The sequence below is a fragment of the Triticum urartu genome, chromosome 4A (assembly GCF_056163025.1).
Source record: "Triticum urartu cultivar PI428250 chromosome 4A, HENAU_Tu73, whole genome shotgun sequence".
Classification (NCBI taxonomy): Eukaryota; Viridiplantae; Streptophyta; class Magnoliopsida; order Poales; family Poaceae; genus Triticum; species Triticum urartu.
The window spans coordinates 137,572,223-137,583,622 of record NC_141876.1 but is presented as its reverse complement, the minus strand read 5'-3'; positions in this window follow the sequence as shown (position 1 = coordinate 137,583,622).

Genomic DNA, 11,400 nt, shown 5'->3' with positions numbered 1-11,400 from the left:
CAAGAGGGCCCGAACCTGGGTAAAACATCATGTTCCCTGCCTCCTGTTACCATCCGGCCTAGACGCACAGTTCGGGACCCACTACCCGAGATCCGCCGGTTTTGACACCGACATTGGTGCTTTCATTGAGAGTTCCTCTGTGTCGTCGCCTTTAGGCCCGATGGCTCCTTTGATCATCAACAACGATGCAGTCCAGGGTGAGACTTTGCCCCCCGGACAGATCTTCGTCTTCGGCGGCTTCGCTCTGCAGGCCAATTCACTCGGCCACCTGGAGCAGATCGAAAGCTATGCCCCTGGCCATCAGGTCAGGTTTGGAAGCCTAAACTACACGGCTGACATCCACGGGGACTTGATCTTCGATGGATTCGAGCCACAGCCAAGCGCGCCGCACTGTCTCGATGGGCATGATATAGCTCTGCCGCCGAACAGCGCCTTGGAGGCCGCATACGCATCGGTTTCGACCATTGATTCGGAGCCTACTGCGCCGATCGAGGATCAGCGGTTGGACGCTGCCTCAGGGGCTGCGATCTCAGAGGCGATTGAGCCGAACGCTAGCCCCGCACTCTGCACTACCCGTGACTCCGAGGATCCGGACTCCGAACCCCCCGCGCCCCTGCTAATCGAATCCGATTGGGTGCCGATAATGGAGTTCACCGCCGCAGACATCTTTTAGCATTCGCCTTTTGGCGACATCCTGAATTCTCTTAAGTCTCTCTCTTTATCAGGAGAGCTCTGGCCGGACTACGGTCAGCGAGGGTGGAATACGGACGATGAGGAAATTCAAAGCCCACCCACCACCCACTTTGTAGCCACTGTCGACGATCTAACCGACATGCTTGACTTCAGCTCTGAAGACATCGACGGCATGGACGACGATGTAGGAGACAAACAGGAACCAACACCTGTAGGGCGCTGGAAGGCCACCTCGTCATATGACATATATATGGTGGACACTCCAAAAGATGGAGATGGCGATGGAACAGTGGTGGATGACGCCCCCAAGAAACAGCCAAAGCGCCGGCGTCAGCGGCGCCGCTCTAAATCCCGCCAAAACAAAACGGTGATTCCGGCACGGGAGATAATACTACCCCAGATAGCGCCGAAGAACACCCACCTCAGCAAGATTCAGCACAGGAAGATGGAGAAGCCAGCCCTCATGAGAGAGCGGCAGACCGAGAGGTCGAGGATGATAACTATACGCCTCCCTACGAAGACGAGGCAAGCCTCGATGACGACGAATTCGTCATACCATCAGACCCCGCCGAACAAGAGCGTTTTAAACGCGGGCGTTTAGCCACGGCAAGCAGCCTCAAGAAAAAGCAGCATCAGCTTAGAGCTGCCCAAGATTTGCTAGCTGATAGATGGACTGAAGTCCTTGCGGCCGAAGAGTATAAAATCGAATGCCCCTCCAAGAGTTACCCGAAGCGCAGGCCGCTACCCCGATCAGAGGAGGAAGCACATACATCACCAGCGCATGACATGGCAGACCGGCCACCTCGCGGCCGCAACAGAGAGGCCTCTCGGCCCTCCACCCAAGCCATGCCCCGACGCCGCTCAACTAAGGCACGGGAAAATGCGCCCGACCTGCGAGACATACTGGAGGATAAGGCAAGACAAACAAGATCGATCTACGGATCGCGCAGGCGCCCTACGGCATGTGGCAATGATCTTCACTCCGGATACAACAAATCTGGCCGGGCCGAACACAACAGACATAGCTCTTCCGAGCTGCGTCGTGATATAGCCCAGTACAGAGGCGCCAGACACCCGCTATGCTTCACAAATGAAGTGATGGATCATAAAATCCTAGAGGGTTTCAAACCCATAAACATTGAATCATACGATGGCACAACAGACCCGGCGGTATGGATCGAGGATTATCTCCTTCACATCCACATGGCACGCGGCGATGATCTACACGCCATCAAATACCTCCCGCTCAAACTTAAAGGACCGGCCTGGCATTGGCTTAACAGCTTGCCAGCAGACTCAATCGGTTCTTGGGAGGACCTGGAAGCCGCATTCCTCGACAACTTCCAGGGCACTTACGTGCGACCGCCGGATGCCGATGACTTAAGCCACATAATTCAGCAGCCAGAAGAATCGGCCAGACAATTCTAGACACGATTCCTAACAAAGAAAAACCAGATAGTCGATTGTCCGGACGCAGAGGCCCTAGCAGCCTTCAAGCATAACATCCGCAACGAGTGGCTTGCCCGGCACCTGGGACAGGAAAAGCCGAAATCCATGGCAGCCCTCACGACACTCATGACCCGCTTTTGCGCGGGAGAAGACAGCTGGCTAGCTCGCAGTAACAACTTATCAAAGAACCCTGGTAATTCGGATACCAAGGACAAAAGTGGCAGGACACGTCAGAATAAGCAAAAACGCCGCGTTAACAGCGACAACAATGAAGACACGGCAGTCAATGCCGGATTCAAAGGCTATAAATCCGGTCAGCGGAAAAAGCCATTCAAAAGGAATACTCAGGGCCCGTCCAGTTTGGACCGAATACTCGATCGCTTGTGCCAGATACATGGCACCCCCGAAAGGCCAGCCAATCACACTAACAGGGATTGTTGGGTGTTCAAGCAGGCAGGCAAGTTAAGGGCCGAAAACAAAGACAAGGGGCTGCACAGCAACGACGAGGAGCCCAAGCCGCCGAACAACAATGGACAGAAGGGCTTTCCCCCATAAGTGCGGACGGTGAGCATGATATACGCAACCCACATTCACAAGCGGGAGCGGAAGCGTGCGCTACGGGACGTATTCGCGATGGAGCCAGTCGCCCCAAAGTTCAACCCATGGTCCTCCTGCCCGATCACTTTTGATCGAAGGGACCATCCCACTAGCATCCGTCATGGCGGGTTCGCCGCATTGGTTCTCGACCCAATCATCGATGGATTTCATCTCACAAGAGTCCTCATGGACGGCGGCAGTAGCCTGAACCTGCTTTATCAGGATACAGTGCGGAAAATGGGCATAGATCCCTCAAGGATTAAGCCCACAAGAACGACCTTTAAAGGCGTTATACCAGGTGTAGAAGCCAACTGTACAGGCTCAGTAACACTTGACGTGGTCTTCGGATCCCCGGACAATTTCCGAAGTGAAGAGTTAATCTTCGATATAGTCCCGTTTCGCAGTGGCTATCATGCCCTGCTCGGACGAACCGCATTCGCAAAATTCAATGCAGTGCCGCACTACGCATATCTCAAGCTCAAGATGTCAGGCCCTCGAGGAGTAATTACGGTCAACGGAAACACCGAACGCTCCCTCCGTACGGAGGAGCATACGGCGGCTCTCGTAGCGGAGGTACAAAGTAGCCTTCTCAGGCAATTCTCCAGTCCGGCCATTAAAAATCCAGACACTGCCAAGCGCGCCCGGAGTAACCCACAGCAGGACCGCCTGGCACACTCTGAGCAAGCGTAGCAATGCGGCCCCAACCCCAGCCTTCGCGACATAGCAAAACCAGTACCACGTGTACATAACTACGCCCTTGAAATACCATGGGCACAGGGGAAGGGGCACAATAACGGCACGCCCAAAATACGTCTTAAAACGTACTAGGGGCTGCCGGATTCTTTTTTTAATTTTTTCTTACTTCCAGGACTCCATACTTCGGATGACCTGTTCGGCAATTCGACTGCCGCACAAACGATGCAAGATCCAGGGAGGCAGACAAGCCATGCCGCATTATGGAACTCCCAGGTGGTCTCTATTACGAGTGGTATACCTGTTTTAGGTACAATTCCGCGGCCTGCCCCTGGTCAGGACATACTGAATAGTCTAATATCTTTTGCTTACCGCACTATTTGTATCGTTCGGCTTTGATAAATAGCCTCTCTATAAACAATGCATAGCTTTCTTCTATTTTCTGCATTACTCTCTTTTATATATGTTCATTAATGACATGTTGCACCCGTACACCGTGGTATGGCAAGTACGCCAGGGGCTTCAGTACCCTTTAATATGGTGTGAGAAGTCCGTACACTTTCACAAGTGCGGCACCCCGAACTTATAGCACTATATGCATCGGCTCCCAATCATGATTTGGGTCAATAGTTGGGTTTGCCCGGCTCCTATGTTTTGGTGCCTTACGTTCCGCTATATCGGCTAAGGTAGCACTAGGAGAACCACTGCGATTGTGCCCCGGTTGAGCTGGGTTAAGCACCTCAGTGGAGAAAGCTAAAACTGACTGTCATGATGAGGCGAGAGACCGGTCGCTGTTCGAGAGGTTTTTCGACTCCCTAAAGACTTATGCCGCTTCGAGCGAGGAGCCGGATTTGTCCGGCCAAGGCGTGGATAGCGCCCCGAACTCGGTCTTCCGAACTAGGGGCTTCGCCGAAATTTAAAATTATAAAGTTCTATGGCTAAGTGAGAGTGTTCAAGCATTATAGTCCGATTGCCTGGTTCGTTGTGCTGAGCGCCTCCCTCGAAGGACCCAACTATGGGAAAAAGAGCGCTCAGGTTTATCCCGAACACCCCAGCACGAGTGGCATGGGGGCAGAAGCCGACGACTGGCCATCTCTCCAATTTTTGATAAACGGCCGCACAGAAAATAATATTTTAATTCAACAAGCATTGCTTAAGCGCCCATGAACAAGTTTTCAGTGCACAGGATAAAAATGAGCGAGTTTATTCAAAAATTACATCCTTGGTACATTCATCCGCCACAAGGCGGGCACCCGCAAGAACATCCTTGTAATAGTTCTCGGGCTTGCGATGCTCCTTCCCCGGCGGCGGCCCGTCCTTCACAAGCTTCTCATCGCCCAGCTTACCCCAGTGCACCTTTGCACGGGCAAGGGCCCGACGGGCACCTTCGATGCAGACGGAGCACTTGATGACCTCAAGCCTTGGACAGGCCTCCACCAGCCGCTGCACCAGCCCAAAGTAGCTCCCAGGCAGGGCCTCTCCAGGCCACAGCCGAACTATGAAGCCCTTCATGGCCTGTTCGGCCGCCTTGTGGAGCTCGACCAGCTGTTTCAGCTGGTCGCTCAAGGGCACAAGGTGTCCGGCCTCAGCATACTGAGACCAGAACACCTTCTCCGTCCAGCTGCCCTCTTCAGCTCGGTAGAATGCAGCGGCGTCGGATACGCTGCGGGGAAGATCTGTGAATGCCCCTGGAGAACTCCGGATTCGGGTAAGTAACAAGTAGTTTACTTTTATATTTCTGCTTTGCATAAAGAATGCCTTACCCGCTGCTATCTTCTTCATCTCCTCCAACTCTTGGAGGGCCTTTTGGGCTTCAGCCTTGGCAGACTTGGCAGTCTCAAGGGCCGCCGCGAGCTCGGATGCTTGGGTCTTTGACTCAAGCTCCAAACTCTCATGTTTTTTCATGAGAGCCTGAAGCTCTTGCTGCACCTCGCCGACCTGAGCCCCAATTTCTCTCGCTCGGTGTGCTCCGCGACCATTTTCTTTTCGGCCTCGGACAGCGCCTGCTTGAGGGTCGCCACCTCAGTCGTGGCCCCTATAATAATCAGTGCAATCCTGTTATTTTTTGCAATCACGCCTCTCTATAGGCACTTTTTCTGTAAGGTATTTCTTACCTTCTTCTTCCTCGAGCCGCCGCTTGGCAAGGCCGAGCTCTTGCTCGGTCCGCTCGAGGTCCTGCTTCAGGACACCCACCTCTGCAGTCAGTGCGGCGGTGGATAGCAGCGAAGCCTACATACGCATATTGACTCTTTTTGTTAGACTCCTGTGAAATTTAATAGATCCTCTATTCGGCTTTTCTTTCCGAACGCCAAACAGAGCATTAGGGGCTACTGTCTATGCGGTAATATTTTTACATATTTTTACTTACCTCGAAGCCTGTTAGAAGGCTAGCACAAGCTTCAGTCAGTCCGCTCTTGGCGGACTGAACCTTCTGGATCACCGCACTCATAATAGTACGGTGCCCCTCGTCGATGGAGGCGCCGTCAAGCACCTCCAGCAGATTGTCCGGCACCTCCGGTTGGACGGAGGCCGCCGGCTCAGAAGGCTTGCTCCTCTTGGAAGGAGTTCGCCTACCATGGTCCGGAACCGTTGAAGATTCCGGCGTGGTGTCCGGCACAAAGCCGGACTTGGAGCCCTGGGGGGGCCTTATCCCCTTCACTCCTGGAGTCCGGGAGGTTGCCTTGCGGCTCCTCCGGGACCACCTCCTCCTGCCCCGGAGCTTGTCACGATGCCACTTCGGCGTCATCTGTAGTGCGGGGGGAGACAGCGGGCGGAACTGAGTTCACGTCCGATGAGTCCAGGGAGCCGCCCGACGATTCGTCGAATTCGGGCCGGGGCGGACTGCATAATTACATTCGACATTAGGGAAAGCTGTGCAACAAAGGAACATCATGAGTTATTCTGATATCCGAACTTATGATTTCGCCGGACGCTTGGCCCTGTTTGGCCACTCCTCTTTGCCCTCTTCGGCGTTGGGGACGTAGTCCAGCGGAGGGGTCTTCCTTTTCCTAGACCCCTCGCCCCCCCGTTGGGGCGGCCTTCCTCTTCTCTCCTCCCTCCGCTGGGGGGGAGAGTTTTCTTCTTCCTCCTCCTCGTTTTCACGGGAGGAGGGCGTCTCGGACTCGTCAGATGACGAGTCCGACACCACCACGTTGCGGGCACTCTTTCGAGTCCCCGTGGTCTTCTTCTTCTTGGCCTTCTTCTCCGGCACCACATAAGGCGCCGGAACCAGCAGCTTCACTAGTGGAGCTGGGGCTGGGCCTTCAGGCAGCGGAGCCGGACAGTTGATCGGTCCGGATATCGCTCGCCAAGCCTGTCAAAGGTAAGGGAGTTTAGATCCCGCATAGAGTCAAACTATGAAAAAAGCTTAACATCCTGTAAAAGGTGAAAATAGCTTACCTCGCTAGCGTGACACCGCGAGCTGTATCCGCGGTCCTCCGAAGCGGATGTGGGAGCCTCGGCACCTTTGGTTAGCACCTTCCAGACGTCTTCATACGTCGTGTCGAAGAGCCTGTTAAGGGTTTGGTGCTGCGCTGGGTCGAACTCCCACAGATTAAAGTCCCGTTGTTGACACGGGAGGATCCGGCGGACGAGCATAACCTGGATTACATTAACAAGCCGGATTGGCTTGTTCACCAGGGACTGGATGCATGTTTGCAATCCGGCCACCTCTTTTTCGTCACCCCACGACAGGCCCGTCTCTTTCCAGGACATAAGCCGCGTGGGGGGTCCGGATCAGAACTCGGGGGCTGCGATCCAGTTCGGACCGCGTGGCTCGGTGATGTAAAACCACACGGATTGCCACCCGTTCAGGGTCTCCACAAAAGAGCCCTCGAACCATAGGACGTTGGCCATCTTGCCTGCCATGGCGCCTCCGCACTCCGCCTGGCTGCCTCGCACCACCTTGGGCTTGACATTGAAGGTCTTGAGCCAGAGGCCGAAATGAGGGCGGACGCGGAGGAAAGCCTCGCACACGACGATAAACGCCGAGATGTTGAGGATGAAGTTCGGGGCCAGATCGTGGAAATCCAGGCCGTAATAGAACATGAGCCCCCGGACAAATGGGTGAAGTGGAAAACCCAGTCCGTGGAGGAAGTGGGGGAGAAATACTACCCTCTCATGGGGCCTTGGGGTGGGGAGAAGCTGCCCCTCCTCGGGAAGTCGGTGCGTGATGTCTTTGGACAAGTATCCGGCCTTCCTTAGCTTTTTGACATGGCCCTCCGTGACGGAGGAGACCATCCACTTGCCTCCCACTCTGTACATTGCTGGAGAAGGTTGAGGTGGGAAGTGCGGGCTTGGGCGCTGGAGCTCGAGTGCGCAGGAGATGGATAGGCAAAGGAGGAAGAAGGCGTAGGTAAAAAGGTGGATCCTTATCCCCTTATATGGGCGGATGCGGTTGGGCGTCCCCACCTGCCTGGTAAAACTCGCTTGCCTCCCAAGCGCCATGATAAGTGGCGTGATTGGATTACCCACGTCCGTATTGATGAGAATCCGGTAAAGGGGGTACACGATCTCTGCTTTGACAAGACGTGCCAAGGAAACCGCCTCGCAAAACATGCTGAGGTGGAAAAGTAAAAACGATTCGAGTAAAGGACTTGGCTATAGTGTGATGACGCACTGCGGAATACGTTAGTAGATTTGATTTGTGTTAATATTATTCTCTTTATGGCAATATGTGGAAGCTTATTTTGCAGAGCCGGACACTACTCTTGGTGTTTACAATCTTCTATGAAGAACTTGGAGGAGGAACCCGCCTTGCAATGCCGAAGACAATTTGCGCGCCGGACTCGTCGTCATTGAAGCCTGGTTCAGGGGCTACTGAGGGAGTCCTGGATTAGGGGGTGTTCGGGTAGCCGGACTATACCTTCAGCTGGACTCCCGGACTATGAAGATACAAGATTGAAGACTTCGTCCCGTGTCCGGATGGGACTTTCCTTGGCATGGAAGGCAAGCTTGGCGATGCGGATATTCAAGATCTCCTACCATTGTAACCAACTCTGTGTAACCCTAACCCTATCCGGTGTCTATATAAACCGGAGGGTTGTAGTCCGTAGGCAAATAACTCCATACACAACAATCATACCATAGGCTAGCTCCTGCGGTTTAGCCTCCTTGATCTCATGGTAGATCTACTCTTGTACTACCCATATCATCAATATTAATCAAGCAGTACGTAGGGTTTTACCTCCATCAAGAGGGCCCGAACCTGGGTAAAACATCGTGTTCCCTGCCTCCTGTTACCATCCGGCCTAGACGCACAGTTCGGGACCCACTACCGGAGATCCGCCGGTTTTGACACCGACAATACCTCTCCGACAATCGGAGCGACAAATCCTAATCTCGAAATACGTTAACCCAACATGTACCTTTGGAGACACTTGTAGAGCACCTTTATAATCACCCAGTTACGTTGTGACGTTTGGTAGCACACAAAGTGTTCCTCCGGTAAACGGGGGTTGCATAATCTCATAGTCATAGGAACATGTATAAGTCATGAAGAAAGCAATAGCAACATACTAAACGATCGGGTGCTAAGCTAATGGAATGGGTCATGTCAATCACATCATTCTCCTAATGATGTGATCCCGTTAATCAAATGACAACTCATGTCTATGGTTAGGAAACATAACTATCTTCGATTAACGAGCTAGTCAAGTAGAGGCATACTAGTGACACTTTGTTTGTCTATGTATTCACACAAGTATTACGTTTCCGGTTAATACAATTCTAGCATGAATAATAAACATTTATCATGATATAAGGAAATAAATAATAAATTTATTATTGCCTCTAGGGCATATTTCCTTCAGTCAACCACTTGCATTAGAGTCAATAATCTAGATTACATAGTAATGATTCTAACACCCATGGAGCCTTGGTGTTGATCATGTTTTGCTCGTGGAAGAGGCTTAGTCAATGGGTCTGCTACATTCAGATCCGTATGTATCTTGAAAATCTCTATGTCTCCCACCTAGACTAGATCCCGAATGGAATTGAAGCATCTCTTGATGTGCTTGGTTCTCTTGTGAAATCTGGATTCCTTTGCCAAGGCAATTGCACCAGTATTGTCACAAAAGATTTTCATTGGACCCGATGCACTAGGTATGACACCTAGATCGGATATGAACTCCTTCATCCAGACTCCTTCGTTTGCTGCTTCCAAAGCAGCTATGTACTCCGCTTCACATGTAGATCCCGCCACGACGCTTTGTTTAGAACTGCACCAACTGACAGCTCCACCGTTTAATGTAAATATGTATCCGGTTTGCGATTTAGAATCGTCCGGATCAGTGCCAAAGCTTGCATCAACGTAACCATTTATGATGAGCTCTTTGTCACCTCCATATACGAGAAACATATCCTTAGTCCTTTTCAGGTATTTCAGGATGTTCTTGACCGCTGTCCAGTGATCCACTCCTGGATTACTTTGGTACCTCCCTGCTAGACTTATAGCAAGGCACACATCAGGTCTGGTACACAGCATTGCATAAATGATAGAGCCTATGGCTGAAGCATAGGGAACATCTTTCATTTTATCTCTATCTTCTGCAGTGGTCGGGCATTGAGTCTTACTCAACTTCACACCTTGTAACAAAGGCAAGAATCCTTTCTTTGCTTGATCCATTTTGAACTTCTTCAAAACTTTGTCAAGGTATGTGCTTTGTGAAAGTCCAATTAAGCGTCTTGATCTATCTCTATAGATCTTAATGCCCAATATGTAAGCAGCTTCACCAAGGTCTTTCATTGAAAAACTCTTACAAGTATCCCTTTATGCTATCCAGAAATTCTATATCATTTTCGATTAGCAATATGTCATCCACATATAATATCATAAATGCTACAGAGCTCCCACTCACTTTCTTGTAAATACAGGCTTCTCCAAAAGTCTGTGCAAAACCAAATGCTTTGATCACACTATCAAAGCGTTTATTCCAACTCCGAGATGCTTGCACCAGTCCATAAATGGATCACTGGAGCTTGCACACTTTGTTAGCTCCTTTTGGATCGACAAAACCTTCCGGCTGCATCATATACAACTCTTCTTCCAGAAATCCATTCAAGAATGCAGTTTTGACATCCATCTACCAAATTTCATAATCATAAAATGCGGCAATTGCTAACATGATTCGGACAGACTTAAGCATCGCTACGGGTGAGAAGGTCTCATCATAGTCAATTCCTTGAACTTGTCGAAAACCTTTTGCGACAAGTCGAGCTTTGTAGACAGTAACATTACCGTCAGCGTCAGTCTTCTTCTTGAAGATCCATTTATTTTCAATTGCTTGCCGATCATTGGGCAAGTCAACCAAAGTCCACACTTTGTTCTCATACATGGATCCCATCTCAGATTTCATGGCTTCAAGCCATTTTGCGGAATCTAGGCTCACCATTGCTTCTTCATAGTTCGTAGGTTCATCATGATCTAGTAGCATGACTACCGGAACAGGATTACCGTACCACTCTGGTGCGGATCTTACTCTGGTTGATCTACGAGGTTCAGTAGTAGCTTGTTCTGAAGTTTCATGATCATCATCATTAGCTTCCTCACTAATTGGTGTAGGTGTCACAAAAACCGGTTTCTGTGATGTACTACTTTCCAATAAGGGAGCAGGTACAGTTACCTCATCAAGTTCTACTTTCCTCCTACTCACTTCTTTCGAGAGAAACTCCTTCTCTAGAAAGGATCCATTTTTAGCAACAAATGTCTTGCCTTCGGATTTGTGATAGAAGGTGTACCCAACAGTCTCCTTCGGGTATCCTATGAAGACACATTTCTCCAATTTGGGTTCGAGCTTATCAGGTTGAAGCTTTTTCACATAAGCATCGCAGCCCCAAACTTTCAGAAACGACAACTTTGGTTTCTTGCCAAACCATAGTTCATAAGGCGTCGTCTCAACGGATTTTGATGGTGCCCTATTTAACGTCAATGCGGCCGTCTCTAAAGCATAACCCCAAAACGATAGCGAT